Source organism: Lagopus leucura, unplaced genomic scaffold, assembly GCF_019238085.1.
Source record: "Lagopus leucura isolate 7727_CA_CO unplaced genomic scaffold, USGS_WTPT01 Super-Scaffold_100062, whole genome shotgun sequence".
In the NCBI taxonomy this organism is placed as follows: Eukaryota; Metazoa; Chordata; class Aves; order Galliformes; family Phasianidae; genus Lagopus; species Lagopus leucura.
The window spans coordinates 395,279-416,042 of record NW_024962307.1 but is presented as its reverse complement, the minus strand read 5'-3'; positions in this window follow the sequence as shown (position 1 = coordinate 416,042).

The following is a 20,764-nucleotide window of genomic DNA, read 5'->3' as shown; positions in this document are numbered from 1 at the left end:
GTGCTTTACCTTCTGCTTGGCTACTTCCAGTTTTTGCCTACTTAGGAAAAATTCGGTTAGGTTCCATTGCAAACCATAACATACACTGTAGGGAACAATTTCTCAGTTAGCTACAGCCCCCATTCTGAGTGGGATCTGCTCTCATACTCTTATTTCAGTCAGTAGGCTTACTTCCCTAAACAAGTATTCCAATCTTATTAACAGCACTGCTTAATAGCACAGTACAATTAGCCAGTAAATCTCTACTGACAGGAAGAGAACAGCGTTTCTATTACTTGATACAGACATTATACCCCTCTTATAACTCAGAGGAAGGAATGCAGGACAAATGTGGATCACCTTGAGTGTTATCAAAAAAAAAATGCCAGCACAGTGAGTCCTGGCAGAGTCCACATGAGATTCAAATAGGGTATATACCTAGAAATGTTCCAGATTTCTATTTACGTCAGTTTTGGCAAGTTTCCTTCTCTGAAATTACATAAGATTAATGCATTCACATGATGTATTGTCTCATCATTCAAGGCTGCCACAATCTTGTATTAGTATCATCTTTCCTTTTCTCCATCTATCACCACAGGACTAGTGTTTTAGAGGCCAACAGATAAGGTCCCTTCCAGCTCACCAGTTTTGCACATTTGCTTTCAGACTCCATCTCTGGTTTGTGAGGAATTGGTCATAAACAAAGCACCTGCTACTACTTTCTGGTCTTAGCTGTGCTGTAGGTTCAGTACCCAGTGTATTAACTAGTGAGCCATTATTTCTATCAGCCAACAGTTTTAAGCTGAGAACATTCCTAAATCTGTTCCTGATAGTTACAGTGAGTTTTAAGGCTTTGGAAGAATCCATGCTGTTATCCCAACTTCAAGCCTTCGTATTTCTGTTTCAGAGATGATGTTTTATCTCTGGTCCCACCTGCTGCAGAACACTGCATTCCCTGGAAAGGATCGTTTGGAAGCTGCCTGTTTCGATCAGGCAGGGCTGCTGCCGTCCTGCGGATTGACGCTTGGTGGCACTCCAGTTCAGGTAAGAGAACGTAGAGATAGAGATGAATCAGCAGCATTTCACTGCTCCTATGGCTGATGCACTGTGTCATCTAAAGGGGTTTGCGCTGTTCCAGAGGTAACGTTGCTCAATGAGCTTTGAAGTCTGGCTCTGCACTTCCTCTGGAAATATATGTGCTCCCTAACTCTAAGTGAAATGTTAGCCACTCCGTGTTCTGCAATCTCCTCTGAAGTCTCTGCAGGACTTCAAATAGAGAACTCTCACGACATTGGAGGAGATTAAACAAGTGCTATCTCATTTTCAGTGCCAGAAGTACTGTGAATTCTTCACAGATGAGCAGAAATTATGCCTGCTGCTTTATAATTACAGAGGCTGATCTTGCAAACTGTCCTTAATATTAACAAGAAGCCTGATTAGTTTTTGGTGGACTCCACATAATTCTGCAGGAGCCCATGCATACAAATGCGTTAGCAGCATGAGTCTGTTAGGATACACAAGTTGCTACTAAAATGATAGCCTCAATTATTTAAGATTTGGTAAATATCACCTTTTGATTTCAATGAACAAAATAGCTGACACTGCTTCGACTCGGTAGAAAAAAGACCAAGTCATAGATGCACATTATGATCAGAAGTTCAATTTATAAGGATTAGATCTGAGTGTGAAACCACAAGTACATTTAGTGACATTGGAACTCTTCTTATAGCAACACCATATGCCAGAGAAGTAATAAATTACAAGGTAGTTTTAAAAAGTCTTCTTTAAACACAAAAATAGCTGCGAGCACTAAGTTGGTAATAGACAAATTCACAGGTTTTAAATATGATACTTCTGTCCTAGATGGATGTTTATATATAACGGGAGCAAGCACTCAGGAGACTACAGAAAGCTTTATACAATGTGCAATGACTTTGTATGTGGCTCTGGACCTGCCCAGTACAGTCAGCACTGCAGTCCCAAAGGCAGAGGATACATTTCAAGATCTCTTCTTTTAATCCTCTAACACCTGCTTCTCAACATTTTAAGAAGCCTTTTATGACTGCGGGTAAAATGAGCTTGAGGGACTGTTAAAAATCTCAGGGATATTCAATAGCCTAATAATCTCCTTTATATAAGTGCCAAGTCAATCCAGAAACATTCAGCAACTGCTGCAAAATACATTTGATGACTACGTGTAGTTGCTAACAGGGTAAGATAGCACAGTGTGCCCAAATCCCTGCCTAGCCCCCTTCTATATGCAACAGAACCTTTAAACTCACCGAAAGCTCAGAATCACTGACAAAAGTTTTTGGTTTAAGCAATGGGTGGCAGAGCTGGGGATGTGTGCTACACCACGGTTCCCACCCTTCATGGGCTACTGGTCAGCTTCAGATCAACGGCCATTCTTGTTCCGTCTCCAATTATCATAAAATAAGGAGAGTTAACAAAGACAGACAGAGCCCAAATTGAACCTCACTGCAGCAGAGACTGCAGCAAGTGGATTAGACACACCCTATTAAAGATGCAGTACATCATTTCTGCCCTTCAAGCTTACTTTATCCCCTTTGCTGCAATGCTGTCGGCAAACACAAAGCTTAACCCTTCTCTGGGCAAAGAAAAGCAGACATTAAACTTTGTGGTGTTCAAGCTAGAAGCACCAGAACATGAAGGATCTATATTGACCTACCTCAGAATCTCAATATGCCTGTATATAAAAGCATCTGTAAAGAATATTTTGGTTTGTTACTTTTCACATGGCAAGTGTTTGCTGCAGAGGAACAGGGTTTGCAAATGCCTGCCTGAGAATCCTAATTTCTGGATGTTCACTGCAAAGATCCACTACAAGGCTTGCATGACAGTGCAGTTTTCCCCAGTCCATCTGATTTGTATGGCAAACTTAAGCATGGGTTCCACCCAAATTCTTTGGTTAAACTTGGCTGAAATTTATATTTTCAAGTCACTGAAAAAAAAATAAATGCATTTTTTGGTGGAAGATTGGCTGTTTGTAAATTCAGGTCAACCCTCAGCAAACAGTTCAGCCGGAGGAATGAAGGAAAAGTAGAACTTTACTGAAGCTGGAGCACAGAAATATTTTCTAAACAAACTCCTTAAAATCTTCATTTCACAGCTGACCTGAATTTCTTCCAACATCAAAATTTTGTCTGCCAAACAAATCCATCTATTACATCTTTGTCTCTTCTTCCTTGATGCTGACTAAAATTCCTATGCAAGGATTTAAGGAAATGCAGAGAAAATATTTTGTAGTTCACCAATTCTAGGTTGTCTGTCACTGGCCTTCAAGGGAGCTGCTGTAGGCAATAAATTGGAGCAGTCCCAGAGGTCAGCCCTATTTGAATTTGGGAAGAGCCAAGCCAGCATTATCCTCTCTACCCTGTGAAGGGCAGCCCAGATTCTGAGCCTGAGAGCACACAGTGAGAAACCCATGGGGCTTTGTTAGTGACAAAGCAGAATGGACAACAGGGTTGTGCTGCACAAACACGTGCCTTGCTGTTCTGTTTCAGAGCCTACATTTCTTCCTTCCTTCCACCCCTTACCTAACTACATTAACAGTCCAATCACCTGAGGCTGCTGGGGGAAAAACAAAATGAAGTGTAGCACCATGCAGAGGAAAGCAGTGATGCTCCTTTTAGAGAGCATGCAGCTAAAGGAACAAAGAAGAAATGTCACATGAAAACACAAACAAGAATGGCAATGGGGCATTATGTGTAAGCCACACATACCTCACAAAAGTGTGCTTTTGTATTCACATCAATGCCTCATGCTCCCAGTAACAGAAATGAAAAGCTGTCAGTACCTTCTCAGTGCTCTCGCCTGTCTGGAAGAGCTCCACAGGTGATATCTACTGTCTCACTGCTGACAGCTGAAGCACCAAATCTCTTGTTTCAGACAGAATAAAAATAAAGTACAGTGCTCTCTGTTTAGTGGGTGGGTCTGATTCTCCTTTTACACTCAGTTAATTTAGTAATGATTCAACCTAGCCAGTGGAATCAGTGGTGGTTATACAGACATAGGAGAGGGAGAGAGATTCAAAGCAGTGTCAGGTAAGGCTGCTGTACAGTTTTTATACCTATATTTAGAGATGCCTTTCACAATAACTGGCAATGACAGCAAACCTTCGTCTACTAACAGAGATAATTGGTTGTAGGACTTTATGCTGTAGAATGGAATAGTGCAAGCAAAATAACAGAAAGTTCCATGTAGAACAGGGGAGGACATGAGCACTTGATATTTTCTTAAAGGTTCTGTGTTACTGGACAGGGCTGGAGAAAGCTAAATGGACCAGAAATTAGTTTCTTCATTCTGTTGACGCTATAAAAAAATAGTGTCCTTAATTTCTGCTGGCTAAAGATGCTCTCTTATTTTGTTCCATTTCAGTTGCTGATTGGATACCTGAAAAGCTGGCTTCTGTTACCCAGTAATTGGCTTCTCATCCAGTATGAGAACATTTGGGGGCTAACCACTAGAAATTCTGGTCATTTTGCCTTTAACAAGAATGAGGTCTACATGAACAGATCTAAGGCTTGAAGGTAAGAGACCTAGAGGTCAACTAGACCTAGAGGTTTGTTTAATGAGCTTTGGGAGTGCAACAGGTTAGGAAGGAACTACTGGTCACCTGAGTTAAAAGCAACTTCTGCAGGCTTTGACCTGGTGAATTTCAGAATTCAACCCCAACACCAGGATATGTTTTGCAAGCTGCACCTTCTGTTTGGCTCTCAACCCAGTTTTTCACCACCAATCCTTATCTTAAGCTTAAGTAACAGAATTTATGACTACATGCCTTAGAATTCTCTTGGATGCGATTAGCTGCTGTGTCAAAGATGATGCATAGTTATTCTTTCAAGACCAGGAAGCTCTGGTACTAATTCATTTAAGGTACTGTAAATTATGCCAGCAAGAAGCACAGAGGCACTGGCATTAAAGAAATAAAGTCCAGATATCCCTGATGCTACTCACCATGTGTTGTCTGCCATTCCTGAGCGTATCCTTGATGCTTTCCAATGCTGAACTGAAGTCTCAGACATGCAAACTCTAAGGCACCTCAGTGTTTTTCATTTTTATCCTAGTTCTAAAAATTAAAAAAAAAATCCCAAATTACTTGACATAACATACATCAAATTTAAATGAGAACAATTCAGGATGAGATCTGATAGTGCACTGAAGTGAGCGGTACAGAAAAGAGTATGTACCGTATAAGATAAATATCATGATACAGAATGGGGTAGAGAAAGTGAATCTGCTTATAACAAAGAAAGTATTTTCTGTTGTTGTTCTTTGGTAAAGGAATAAAAGACATCTGAAGGCAAAGAACTCAGCTTGGAAGAGACCTTATTGCCCAATCATACATAGGAATAACATGCAGCAACTTTGGACTTTTTACCCTCAAAATAAACACTCAAAACTGAAAGATTTGTAACTTGGTTGTGAAGGGTATCTAAACCAAACCTGAAGTGTCTAAAGCTAGCACCACTACAGCACGTGTGTAAGGGGAGAGAAAAGGGAGAAAAGGAAGGAGAGCAGTTATTTTTCAGAAGAATAGTTGCTTGGTTTATTGACATGCTTGATATATAAGGTCAATTTGTTGGCTGTTATCTGTAAACACACAACAGAGTCGTGTTTGCTGTCACTGCTGATTGCTAGACAACTGACACTGACATTTCTGCAGACATCCCACAGCTGGACTCAACTAAAGTGACAAAAAGATAAGGCCAAATCCCTCTTGACCCTATTCACACTCTGACTAAAATAGAAGCCAGCAAGATTTAGCCCATAGTGATGCAGCGGAAAGCACAGCAATGACAGCAGAGCAGCAAGGTCCCAGGCTGTAGCAAGTGAGGATTTACTCAAACACAACAGCTGTAGGCACAAAAATAAAGAAAAGAGGCTGCTTTCCTTCAGAAGGCCTCAGGTGTGCAGAGACCTCCAGCAAGATCCTCTTATCTCCACTGCCAACCCTTAAATGAGGGCTGGATCCTGGTAATTGCACTGCATGCACCTGAGCTCCCCTGGGTTGATCCTGCCTTCCCACCAGGTGCTCCATCGCTGGTGCAAGCTGTGACTTAGCATTTCTGCTACAGTGACTAAAAACTGAAATCCTCTGGGATGGTTCTTATTCTGAAAACATTACTCACAGTGGCCCTGTGGTCTATGAACAGATATCCCTACCATTTAAAAGTAATGAAAAACATCCGGGCTGAAAAATGATGTCTGCTGGAACACGGTGATTCAAAGCAAATGAAGCTGAGAATATGTTAGCAGCCTGATAAGACAGGCCTGTTCCACTCAACAGCTTTTTCTTTCATGTTTGTTAACCTCCTTGATTCTAAAATAAAAATTCATCACAGCTTCAGTCATCACAGAGTCATCTCCACACAACCATTTCTGCCACTGCTTTGCATTTCAGAAGAACACATTTGTTGCAAATGTGAAAGAGTAGAATATAGAAAGTATTAAGTGTAAGAAAGTGTAAGGACACAGGTGTGAAGAAATAAGCACTGCTTAGCACTGAAACAGTATAGAATAGACAGATATTTAGGATAGAAGGTTAGTTTAATATGTGTGGTCCTCAGGCACTGCTGTTACTGACATAAAAGCATTGGTGTAGTCGCTCAAAGTTCCCCAAATATTTATGACTCTTCCATAGTGCAGTAGAGTGGTGCACAGAGACATTTTCAGTTTCACAGCAAGTTCCCTGCTGAACTTACGAACATAAATATTCTTGATTGGGCAGAACTGTTGAAAAAGCCCTCAGTACCTGTAATGATTGAGGCAGGTTTGTGTAAGGACCTAATCAAAAGTCTACAGAAATCAATAAGAAGAGTCCCAGTTTAGCTAATTTAGACTCATACAATGTGTTAGGACAGGCTGTTGATAAAGATGGAGCTAAACAGTTATGGGGAAGATGAGATCCAGCACTAGAATCTGCTTTCCTATATGGATCATGCATTATGTTGTGAGGTTGTAAGGCAGCATAGCAGCATCAGTTAATGGATAACTCATAGTAACAACTTCAGATTGGCCTTCCTTACTGCACTGTGCCACCTGGGGCAAGACCTCTATCATTATTTGCTTATTTTATCAGTGTAAAACATAATCTCAATGAAAATCTTGTGCACTTCCTCCTACAAATCCTTCATAAAGCTTTATTTTGCACATCCAGGGAAAGAGATAATCATAATTATGGCATGTTAGGAGATGCACCAAACTGTTCCCCTCCATCAAAACTGCAATGGGTGCAACACTGCTTGCAGCTAGTCCCTTCAGGAGAGGAATTAGGCAAAATAATGAGTTAATCATTCATGCTGGTGTATACTGTAACACTTTGTCCAATTACATCATCCCACAAAGGTGAGCTACAGTGCGCTTTTGTGATGTGAAATTCTATTTGCCTGAGACAAAGAACAGAACAGAAAAGCTGTGGTTGTGGCAGCCACATCACATAGGAAGGTGTTGAAACAACTGTCCTCTAGTGAAAGATGGAGCAGGAAGGGCCACTTTTAAAGCCAGAGAGCACAGATGCAGGGAGATGGTTTTATTTTTAAATCACTTTTGCATGCAAAAATCACAGCTTGCAGCCATGTCTGCTGAGCCCACGTTAGCTATTGCCCCTGTAACATGATCTGCAGGCTTGTACAACCCACCCATTGATTAGCGGCAGGACAGCAGGACGTGATTTTGTTTATTTATTTATGCCTGGAGCATCACAATCAATAAACACTGGCAAAAATCAGGGGGAAAAAAGCAGCAGTAATCTAATAGCAAAGGCGACTTCTGTGCATGATACCATTAATCAAATCAGCTTTTACAACTACCTAGGATGAAATTTAACCTTAAATGTGACTCCAAGTCACTTAGTAAGACTGCAAGTAATTATGTTCTAGATAGCTTCCTTCTTGATGGGCTATTTCTGCTGTGGAGGTATACTGAAGTCTTGTCCTGAGCCAGCAAACATGAGAAGAGATACCTAATGCCTCATGAAGTAAAAGCAAAATAATGTAATTAGAGCAGTCTAAACAGACCTGAAACTCCCCTAAAAAGCTTTTGAAGGAAACAGTATAACCAAAGAGCTAGAATAAGGGTCTGATTGGGTTTTATTCCTAGTTTTTGGAAATTAAGGGCTAATTAGAGCAGCCTCAGGACACTTTGATTATGGTTTTACTTTCTGGGCAGGAAGGTAGACCAGTAATTAGGCCACTACATGGGAGAAGAGTACTGAAAGTCAGGACGTCTGAGGGATATTTCACAAGGTGTAAGTGTAGAGCAGTCATTTTAGAGCAGAGGAGAAAGATGCTCTAACACCAGCCCACCTTTCTATAAAGTGCTAACATGGGCATGTGCAAGTGTTCTTACTGGTGGCTTTTTACCTCTTAAGGGGAATAGTAAAGCTGTATGCTAATATTAGCCAGTGTCTGATAGTGGGCATTATTTTCCTGTCTTTCCAATCAGTGGCAAAACTCCTGCTGGATGCAAAGGTAGCAGATTGGGCTCATTAAATTTTGAGTAAATTCGCAGCAGCAAGCTCTGCATGACCTCCTCTTCAGCTATTGTTCATGCTGTAATCAGGCATATCCATCACACAGCTTTGCATCTGTCTGCGTCCTCTTTCCTTTACCTAACCCTCTTCCCTCAGTCCACATGAACAATGGGTGTGATGACCCTGTAGGTCTCTTCCATACGAGCTAACTGCATTTGGGAATATGCCTTTGTTCATAACTTATAGTGTGGACATGACTGAGGTTAGCATATGGCATTTGCTAATGGTCCTTGCTATTCCACATTTCTCATAGGCTGATAACTTAATAGAGATGTCTCTACCCCTTAAAAAATCAAATTAAAAATGTTGCAGCAGCTGCATATGTTAGAATCTACAAGCTCTTTAGTAGCCTACTTAATTATAGGGTATTATTTTAGCCAGTAATAAAGAGTGCACAAGCAAAGATGTGCAGAATTTGGGGCTATGTCTGATAAACCACCTGCTTTCAACAATATCACTATATATAAAAGTCAAATGCACATACTTTGTGATGAATGTAGATATGTACCATCTCTTATTTTTTCACTAGAACCAGTAGTAAGGCACCACAGGAAAAGGGCATTTTAGGGTAAAAATGTTGATGTAAAACTGGACTAAATTCAAGTTTCCACTCTCCTGGGGACATCCTCAGAAAATCACTTAAAGCCACAACTACAAAGATCTTTGGGACTACAAAACTGCTAGAAGGTGCTTTGTGGAACTCAGAGGATTGCAGAACCACATTATGTGATTAACTCTTTGGTATTTATGTGTACCATTCACATGTGCTAAACAGGGGTAATGGTGTGCCATCCCCTTAGAGGTGATGAGGATGCATGCACTAATGTTTTGTGCAGTTCACATACTGTATAAACAGGAGCCACCTGGTTCACACCAATGAACTGTTCACTGACTACTTTACATTCTTTAAAGTCAGGCTTAAGCTTAATACCTCTTTAAACTGGTACGTACCTGATGGGTTTTTCAAGCTATTCTGCCAATAGAACACCAAATTCACTGAGATGTGAAACAAAAACATACCTGCTACACCCAACAGATCCACTGTGATGGGCTATGGCATATTTCCTCATGCTGCAATTTCATCTAATGCATCTAATGCAGGAGATCCATGTAGGTGCACAGTCATAGAATCATAGAATGATTTGGGTTGGAAGAGACCTTCAAGATCATCTAGTTCCAACTGCCCTGCTATAGGCAGGGACACCTCCCCTCATGATAGCTTACAATCAGTTCTACCTGCTGATGCATCTGCTTTGTACCTAATTTTACCTCGGTCTATAAATGAAGCACATACTCCTGCATTTTTCCCTCTTCGAAGCTGCCAGGACAAAGAAATTGCATAAATAATTCACAGCATGCTACAAGAAAAGCAGGAAAGCTACAGCACTTACCTATCATCTGACTTGCAGCACTGGTCCAATGATGTGCCTTCTAAGTGAACTGCCTTGAAGAACGCTGTGGTTGGAACAATCTCATTGGGAAAGCCAGCAGTTGTAGAACCTGAAGTCAACCTGTCTGAAATAAACAATCATGCTGAGTCTTTCTTTGTATTTATTTGTTGATATGACAACAGCAGATTGAAAGATTTAACCAAAGCCTCAAATGAGTGCCCAACTTCTGTGGGAACTAATGTACCTGTGTCTGCCACAGACTCCTGCCACGCTGCCATCTTTGCCTCTGAAGTTCACAGATTCCAAGCTGAGCTCGGAGCAAGGCAGCAGGTAATAGGCAACATCCTACAGATAGCCTTGGACATTAATGAGTCTTGTCTAACAAGCAGATGGACTCTGTGCTGTTTGTTCTGTTTCCCTCCCAGTGAAGTCATTTCATGTAATAAAAAGTTATTTCCAAATTCTTGTCCTAGTTCCAGACCTCCAATTCCATAAGTGTGAAGGTCAGGGTGCTAAAAGGGCTCCTGATGAGGCCCATTGTGACTTCCCGGCCCATGAGGCAGATTGTGAGCTGTGTGTGAGCCCTTTAAAACACAGTGCAGCCAAACCTTGCAAATCTAATCTGCACTGGTGACTGCAGCAAGGGCTCAGATGGCAGATATTTATTCCAATTATTCATAGGATGGCAAGCCAATTTTGTGCCTTGTTAAGTAAATTAGTCCTTTAATAAGGTAGGTTTACATGTCTGGTGTAGTAGCCAGGGGAAATAAGAGTTTTCATCTTGAACATAATCATTCCAAATACTGACAGACTACAGGAAAGACACAGCTAAGTATTCTTCATTTGAATGTTCTTAAACCACGACTCAGGTAGGACAATTCAACTTTCTTCTGAAGCTACCCAATTAGTATTCCTGGTGCATCTTGAGATCTGTAGATGAAAAGCTCCAGAATAAGACAATGTTTTACACTGTTAGTCAATCAAACACAGAAACACACAGAGAAATTAAATTGCTGGAAAAGCCTTGATGCTTCTCCTCCCCTTTCCTTTTCTTTATCCTTTAATTCTGTTTCTTTGATAAACTATTACATTTCAAGAGCCGGGTCTTTAATGCTCTTTTTGTGCACTACGAATGATCTGCCCATTAGCTGTCAGAGAAGATTCATAGGCAACAATTCCAAATGTTCTAAATCAGTTTACTAGGATCAGAGACTTTGCTAAGCGTGGGAGGAAGGCAGAGACACACAGTGAAGGGAAGACCTGCAGTGCTGCTACACACACTCCTTATTAACGTAAGTAATCCCCTTAAAGCTATTCCAGAGAGATACTGAAGCCTGATGAAACAGACATTCAGGCAGACAGATACTTCTGTCTATATAAATAACTTCATGAAAACTGCAGAACTCAACAAAAAAAAGATTTCCTAATTCCAAGTGTCTGCTTTAATCCTCTCGTCTTCCTCCACATAAGATGACTTATTCATTGTGTAACATCTGCACACTCCTCAAGATTTGCAGCTAGGAACAGCTGAGCTGAAAATAGATTTGAGAAAGGAAACAATAATTATGTGAGCAGGTTCTGAAATACAGGATGAAAAAAACCAAGTTTTTCCTGCATCTGACAAGAACAGTTCCCAAGAACTGCAGAGCTCAGAAATGCATTGAAGTTATCACTAGCAAATTACCCCCAGAAATCATGCTCCCAAATATGATAGCATTAGGATACGATGGGATTTACAGCAGGTTTGCCTCAAGGCCAGCTGGCTAGATTTACATTTGTGGCTAGCAGTGAACTAAAATTAATGCTGGAGTTAAAAGCAGAAGGAACAAATGATCAAGATATTTATTTTGTGTAGGTGATAAGCACTGCTGCTTTCAAGGATCTGTTATAAGACTACAGTTAGATTTCAGACTGGGAAGAATCAACGAGCCAGAGTTATTGTGGGGCTGCCTACAACTGGAAGGAGCAGGAGCTGGCATTCAATAGTTAAACAGTGGAGTGATTTTTTCTTGCATGTATGTCAATATTTTATGCATTTTAAAATTAGCATGATCACCATGGGAAAAAGAAATAGAAAACCTAATGCTAATCCATGCAGAAATTGGATTGCATGCTGTCCAGAGCACTGAACACTAAAGGAGAATAAGTGTATCTATATATATACAGGTATATTTGTACGTTTCTACAAGTGATCTGGAAATATTTATTATCATATTTAAAAGGCTTCTTTGCAACAGACACAATTGAAATAAAGGCCATCATCTTAAATGATGCTTTAAAATGTGGGAAGATTGCAGGGCTTCTAAAGCAAAAGTTAATTAAAAAAAAATTACATATAGGAGTTCTGAACAAATGAAAACAGGATTTTACAATAGGAAGTACGAGCTAATCTTAAGAAATAAGTAGTGCTACTATCTCTGTAATAACATGAAAGAGGTAAGATTACAGGAGAGTTCGATGTGGAGCTGTAAGGCACAAAGCAACGAATCATCATTCGCTGATGAGAAAATTTAGTCCAACAAGTAGATAGATTTGGAGACCAGGACCTTTCATTTAATGGATTCCAGTCACTGCAGATGTTACCTGCCACCAGCAGTTGGAAAGGGAAGTTTTTCCTATGCAAGCTTATAGCGATCAGACAGCACCCTCTTCTCCCCACGCCCCTACCTCAGTGCAACAGGGACTCAAGGCTCACCTTCCTGCAGAGCAGCTTCCCTAGAGCTGCACACAGGGAGCTCTGCAGTTTTACTGAGATGCTCTGGAGCAATCCCTAAGGAAACAAAGGCTAAAGGAACATCATGCATAGCAGACAGGAGAAAGTAGTGGTACAGAGGACTTTACTGCTTGCAAAAAATATATAGATGTCACATCTCCTCTCCACCCCAGCCTTTTTTCCAAGAAATGTCTGCTCGATAGATAACCAGTGCTGACTTAAAGCCCAGGGCTCCCCTAAAGAAGAAAACTGCTGCAGCATTCTCTGTATTCATCAAATATTCTTGCTGTCCTCTGGAGGAACATAAAGATCCACTACCAAAGGAAAAAATATATTCAGCATCTCTTTATGGTGGCTACATATATTTCTTTGTTTGTTTGTTTAAAAGCAATGTCTTTCTTTGATTGGGACCCAGAAAAGAAAATAAAAAGAGGGAGAGAAAAAAGTCAGGCTGGAGGGGAAAAAAAAGAGCCTGCCCTGTCTCCAGCAGTTTCACTGCGGTGAGGAGGAAGGATTGGAAGTTCAATCCAACAGGAGCAGCGCTGCAGGAGTGACTCAGCATCTGCGGCAGAGGGGAGCGTGGCAGCAGTCACCGCCCTTCCCTTTAAGCTGCAGGAGACTGCAGCCAAGCCAGACCCACTTCCACAGAGAGCTGATCCGCTCCTGCCTGGAAATAGACAACTACAGGCACCACAGCCTCCCCCCCATTGCCTTCCCTGAGCACCCATGGGATCCCATTCCCTTGCACGTGCACCAGAGAGCATCAAAGCTGCCGTACCCCAGTCCTTATCTTCCCACTGCAGTCAGGAGATGCCACCGTGTTCCCTCAGAGCTGCAGAAAAGCTATTAACTCCCACTCTGCCATGTTCACCTCCTACTCACTGGGAGCAGCAGAGCAGCTGATTGCTCTTCCTCTCCCGCACCCCGTCTGATTCTCACATAGCTGTAAACCACCGCCTTCAATAACTTGCACAGGATGGAAAAGGAACAAAAGGGCCAAAGAGTGTTACATATACAGACCCACGTGACTGAAGCTGCTCTCCTGCAGGAGGTGTGTAAGCAAAGTGCGCGTGGGAAAGGAATCTCTCGCTTTATTTCAGTTGCTCGGTGAGGAAGGTCAGTGGCAGGCAGAGAAATTAACCCCCATCACACAGACTGGAGTTGGAAATAGCCCTTCCCACTCACACCGCAGACGGGGGCTCAGCTCCTGCAATCTGGACTCAGTGGGGAAAAAGCACTCTGTGTCCACAAATGCTACCTTGCAAGGAATGCAGCACCTGGCAAAGGCCATGGGAAGCAAAGAAGAGACCTGTGAATGGTACAGAGCCCACTCAGCTGCTTCTCAGCCATTTGCTCATTTCCTACTAGCTTTGTCCTGGCTGACACGCACCCTACCTTTCTATTCCTGATTTAACACCTTCCTCGCAGATGTTCATTTCTGGGGAGGGATAAATAGATGCCCCTCACTGCCCAATTTCACCCCAACCCTTCTCTCAGAGTATTTCAGCAATACCACCCCTGTGAGAAAATCATTCTAAACCCCTGGGTACTCCCATCACCTGCCCCATCTTGTTATATCATTTCTAGCTACTTTGGGGAGAGTTTTACATAGTATCAAGCACAAACACTAGCTTTTGGGGGAAGGTCTGTGTGCAATAAAGCCAGTGACGACTACTGTTATTTGTGTAAAAGTTGGTGCGGAGCAGCCATTGCTCCTGAATAGGAAAGAGAAGATCTGCTCTTTCCAGTTCTTTTCTTGCAGCAGTCAGGCTTATGTCCAGAGGGAGCCTGGGCCGTGGTGGCTCCTCCTCTATGCGGGACTCTCCTCCTCTCTCCCTCCCTTCTCTTGGAAAGTTGGTGCAGTACTGAACTTCTGCCAGAAACCGGACCTGCTGCAGAAGCGGCAGCTCCCCAGCAGGAGCAGAGGAGAGGCAGTGAGTAATGCTTTCTCGAAGCTCCGCTCCGATCACTTGCACAGCAGCCACTCAATCACTTTCGTCCCTTCCTTCACCTCCCTGCTCATAGCTGGGCTCTGCCAGTACAGAAATCTCACTTCAGACAGCAGTGCAGGATCCCACCACCACAGCCCTGCAGTGACGTGCAGAGGGCACCGCCAAGGGCCAGTCAACAGAGGCTGCTCCCTCCTTTCCCATTTGCAAAAATCCTCCCGTGTCCCATCCTTCCCCATGGATGTGCAGAGAAACTTCACTTAAATTAACGCCTTAAGTTGCAGCTGCCTCTGCTATCCCTGACACAGCAATCTCAGGACCTTTATGTCACCTCATGCAGACAGATTCCTTGAAGAGCCCAGGAAAAAAAGTTTCCGTTCCCTTTCCGTCCCTTCCTCAACCCTAAATTACAGCTCCACGGGGGTAATTTCCCAGCAAGAGGATCTGACAGAGCTCCAAACACAGGGGTTGACCCCCAGGGAACTGCAAATCCAGAATTAACCCTTCCTTCAGGCATTTTCTCATCTCGCTGTGCACAGCACTTTCAGTCCAGTGCAGGCTGCTCTGAGGCACGACAAGCCTCCTGAAGGAATGATTTAGGTCAGATAATATGGATAGTAACTCTGCCCCTCAAGGCAAGCCCTAGATGCAGCTTGTCTTGGCCAGCCTAAATGAAATCTGCAATGCGTTTTTCTCTGAGCACAGCAGTAGCAAACCCAGGAGGACTGAACTCAATCGGCCACCTCCCATCTCACTGCTGGTCTGCACTAACATAACAACTCCTCCCTTTCTCCTTCCTCCCCCCTCACTCATCCACACACACGTACTGAAGGGGACAGCCCAGAAATGCACCTTCCCCTCTCTGACTGCGTTGTGCCTACAGACAGAGCCATTGTTTTCTGCTGGCTGTGCAGTGCTGGAGGAGCAGCTGTTTCCAGGGATGCGAGCTGACACAGGCTTCTCTCAGCAAAACAAACAGAGCCACAGCATCTAAACAGCATCTGACCTCCGGACTTAACCTCCCGTTCTTAACCTAAACTTCAGATGTTCCTGTATCTAAAGATCATATTAATTGCAGGAAGAAGCCGGCTGGTTCCACTTCTCTCCTGACATTAGTAGAAATGAGCCCTGCCATGCTCACAAATCATTTTAACAAATGGAATTGAAGGCACATCCCAGGCACACGGAGCTACACGTCCCTAACGTTGATAGAACAGAGTCAGACATTGTGGATTATGTGACAGTTTAACAAAAGGAACTAATGAAAAACTGCAATGGCTGTTAGAAAGAACAAAGTATCTTTTCCTGAAATTGGAAAAAGTAGCTTGAAACCTTTTCCCCAAAAGCACAAGTCACTCTGCCCCTGTGCCCTCGGGCAGAGAATCCCTTTGTCAATTGAAAGGTTCTAGGAATTCTACTTCCAAACAGGTTGGGTTTGCAATGCCTGAACTGATGCAAGTGTGGCAACTCATGAGCTAGCAAGAAAAACACTTGCTTTGGTAGCTTAGCAAATCACATATTTGATAGGAGATTGTAGCAAACCATTCTCTCTTTTGTTTTTTTTGGGTTTTTTTTTGTGGGTTTTTTTTTTTTTTTTTTTTTTTTTTTGTTATTTCTTGTTCACATCCATTTTAGTATTTTGATACCAACCTACCAGAAAAAAGAGCACTATTCAAGGACATACAACCATTAATTAGATGTGCTGCAGGTCAAAGAGCTCAAACCAACTCTCAGCTTTCCCAAAGGTCATCAGATCACAACACAGGAGAATCCATTCATAAAACCCTTTGCTGCAAACAAAAGGGTTTCACCCTGCTACCCAACTCTATCACTCTGTAATGCAGCCTGCTGTACTGAAAGGTGAAATGTGACCTTTCATGTTTGGCTGCAGTATTTGAAATATCCCTGTTAGAGCTTCACAAACATCCTCTTATAGATTCTACCAACAGAAGCAGAGAAATGCGAGATAAAAGGATCTGGCTGCCTCATCTTTCCTAATACCCTGTCTACTCAAAGCTATTTCTACAACATCATCAAGTGCTTTATCCAACCTTATAACAAATGGCCAAGTTACTCTCCTCGAAAAGCAAAGTTAATACCATTTCTAGTCGGTTCTGACAGCCTTGTTTGTGAATCAGCAGACCCTTGAAGATTTATCTCTTATCTTACCCCGGAGATCCAGAAACTGCACTCCTTTGAGCTGCAGCAGGAATTTCATCTGAATTGCAATGCACCTGCTAGGGAAGCCGAATAATTCACTGGTTAAACACCAGGGCTCATGGAAGTGCACTTCTCACCAGTCCTGCTGTCAGACACCAAGCAGGCTACCACTTAAAAGGTAACACTTGTAACCATCTGCTCAACAGCCACAGCAACCCTTGGAGATTTTGGGAGGATTCAAACAAATGACTGAGTAGCCCTTGGCAATGTCAAACTCAGCTATGATGCCATGTGCTTCTGGGGCTGTTTCAAGAACACGTTTCTGTGATACAAAAGTAAAAGTTGTGCTGAAAGTTGTCAGTAACCTGAGGGTCTGAGATCAGGTCCAGATCTGCAGGAAAAAGTAGGCAACAAACTCCCCTGGTAAGAATGAAATATAGAGAGAACTACCTTGGGAACAGGATTGGATTCATAAGAATGAAAAGAGTTAATGAATTTATATTGAAGAAACTAGAAAAATGTGATATGATTAAGCCAACTGAGAAGAGTCAGCAAAGTGATTCATGTAAACATTCTGCAGGTGCTGAGAAGGCATAAACAAGAACAGCTACATTTAGCTCTCCAGTTTTCACTAGTCTCAGGAAGGCCTAGGAGGTTATTATGTAAGAGAATAGATATTTCAGAGCATCACAGATCCTGATCTGAGGTGAGGATGACAGAATACCCAGAGGCAGAAGGCATTGCTTACTACCTGCACAAGGCTCCCCAAAGTTCCTCAGCATGCGCTTGCTCTTGCTACTAACAGAAAACTGAGACTGTTCTCAGGCTGGGTATATTCTCCTACACCAAGAGACTAACTGTATTTTAGTCCTCTTTATCACAGAAGGAGGTGGCTGTCACACAACATTATAGCTTTTCAGATACAGCAATGTGACAAATGTCTGGGAACTTGTCACAGCTCCAAACCTGGAATAATCACCTCTGTATCACTCAGGAATGGAAGACCCCGAGACTTGCCTCCGACTCACAGAGTTTCTCTTTTTACTCCTCCATATTCAGAAAGAAAAGAAGTTAACAGCAGTTTTAATGGTAGCAGAAAGCTTCTATTTATCTGAAAAAAAATTGGTAGATATAAAACCAGTAACTTCTTATCTGCCCTTAAGTATTATAATCAAGAACACTTGAATCCTCACTGCTAATATGTGCCACGAGAGCCTTACGGGCACTGTCATCCAGGCAGTTTAATTTACAAATAGTCCTGCATTAGAGTGCTGCAAAGCCATTTTCTCTCTAGGAGCAGAGCCAGAGATTAAACCTCTGCAGACCTCTGCAAACGTTTCAGCGAAGCCATATTAGCGTAAAACTGGAGCAGTGGGATGCATTCCATATTCCATCAAACAGGTGCATGCCCTTGACTATCATCCTTGATCATCAAAGGCAGTACCAAGAATGTGATTCATGCAAGAAGTAGGAAATTGGGTGCACTGGCTGCAGAAGTTCAGTCATTTTTATTCATGTGCTTCAGCTCGCTGCTGTGAAGCTGAAGCAGAGGACACACTGCAGTACAACAGTCAGACACTTTTATGGCTCACTTTCCATCTGTGTTTTATGGTCAGCTGCATGTGCCAGACTACTAAATAATGGCATGCTTATGTCTTGCTAAGAAATGCTTGCGCATATGTGCGTGGAAAGATTATATAAGTATGAAAAGGTAGGAGTGCATTTGTTTATACCCTACATAAATCTTATTGCTACCTATGTGGTAAGGAGAAAAACCTCCCAAAAGTTCAAAAATAAATGAGCTATAGGGGATGAATTTCTCAACTGCTCATTGAGATTCCTGATCAGTTGAAGCACACATCCTGGTAAGGAGGAATACAGACTATGCTTGAGTTCATACAAACCATAGATATAAGATACTGCCTCTTAATTGTGCTTGCAGATCACAAATAAACACTGATTTTGTCTCCCTTTTCATTTTTATTGTCCTGCATACTGGAAAGTTTTTGGAAGGAAAGAGGGCATATGGCTGCCTTGTGAGCCTTTCATGTACTCTTAACGGCGTAGGAAATGCAGACTCTCCTTTGCACTGTATCACTAATCAAGCATAAGCAGAAAACACCACTGTGTAACAGCACAGGGATGTAAAGGTTTGTATGCTTACATATTCAGCAGCTTCTACAGCTGAAGGCACGTGCAATAACCAACGTACTCATCCACTTCCGCAAGAATCCTAAAAACTGAATTTTTTCTAAGGAGCTGGGTCCAAATTCCTTTGGGATTCATTGGGAATTTGGCATTTAGAGATATGTGGAACTCCTATTTGAATCATGACGCTCAGGATATATTAGGTACTTACACTGTTCTCAGCCAGCTCACACACATGCATTTTAATTCAATATTAGCTTGAGAAAGAATTGGGTAAAAACAGTAATTCAAAAACAGCAACAACTGAAAACTATCAAAATGTTCTTTACAATGTCACTGTAATGTGGGGAAAAATATTTCCAAGAAAATTTTAAAACAAGCAAGAAGAGACTTAGAAAAGTACTGGGTGGGAAAAACACAATAGAAGTTACAAATGTCAGCTAGATAAAGAGACAGACATTGATTCCATTGCTCTCTTCCAACCCCAGCACATTACTGCCATGAAATACCCGTGCAGAGGAAATTTATGGGCACATACAGTATACTGCATAATCTGACTGATTCCAATCCTGCACACTGCAGGGTAAATGGGATGTTACAACCATTAAGGCTGAGTTAATACAGATGAGCACAGACTCAGAAATTCACACCAAATCACGCGAGGGGCAAAAAGGAATCAGCTGCCATTCATCAGAAGTTTATTTATCTGAGAAATGTCTGCGATTATTCTTTCATATTTTATGGCATCATAAAACAATACTTTTCAGCTGACAGCTTTAAGACAGGTGAAATCATTCACAACAAAACAACACGTTTGAAAAGATGGAGCTCAGATCCTCAGCTAGCCTAAGCTGTCAGGGCTTCAGGGACAGTGATGGGCCATTGCCAATGCAGGCAAGCTCCTAACATGGCCCTCAGCTAGGAGTCTAGCCCCTCACTTCTCATGTTGTTGGCAAAGGGCCCATTCGATGCAATGAGGTGCTATAAAGGAGTAAATAATCTCTTTCTGAATGGGCTACACTGCTGCACGTTGTTCTGCAGCTGGCACGGTAGTCTTCTTACCTCTCCAGTAACTTTTTGTTATTCACACTTAATTCCTGCAATCAAACCAAAATAGATCACCTATGTAGCTGACTCTGGGAATTAAGAACTAACTCTTGAAACTGCAGGAGGGAATCGGATTTTGTAGTCCTGAATCCAAAGAGTAAACAAAGCTAATGAATCTTCTAATGAAGGATTCACTGATAGAGCTCAGCTGGCTTGTTATTTCCTCTAGTCCTTGTAATCAAGAGGCAGAACAAACTCAAGGTGAGCAAATTAATGTTACTGTGTGCAGCAAAACAGAATTGCTGTGATAATAAGATAATGTAAGCTGCTCAGGCACTTACTGTAGTGGCACAAACAAAGCGAATAGCAGTTCAAAAGAAATAAATACTCTGTGACTTTCAGATCCTATATTCCAGTCCTTGGGATCAAAATTCCTTATGGACTTCAACAATTCATGTTGGTGTTGTCTCATTTTAAAAGGGCTATTTAGAATACAGGAAGCAGATTTTCAAAAATGTCATACAGTAGTGATTTTCAAGTGTGTTCAGCTTACGGTCAAAGATTCAAAATACCTCAGAGATGTAGAAATTGCAGCACAGGTGGAAATAAAGCCCAGAGAAAATTAGTTGAGGTTCCCATTCATCCTCACGAAGGGGACAAAAGAGAGAAGTAGTTACAAACAAACAAAGAAACACATTGTAGGAAAACCGTAATCCTCAATCAGATTTTTCTTACTCAGGAGCTTCAGTGAGAATTCTCTTATTCAGTTTTTACAGCAGAGCTCTCTGTGGTGAGATCAATAAGAGGACCTATAGGGACAGCT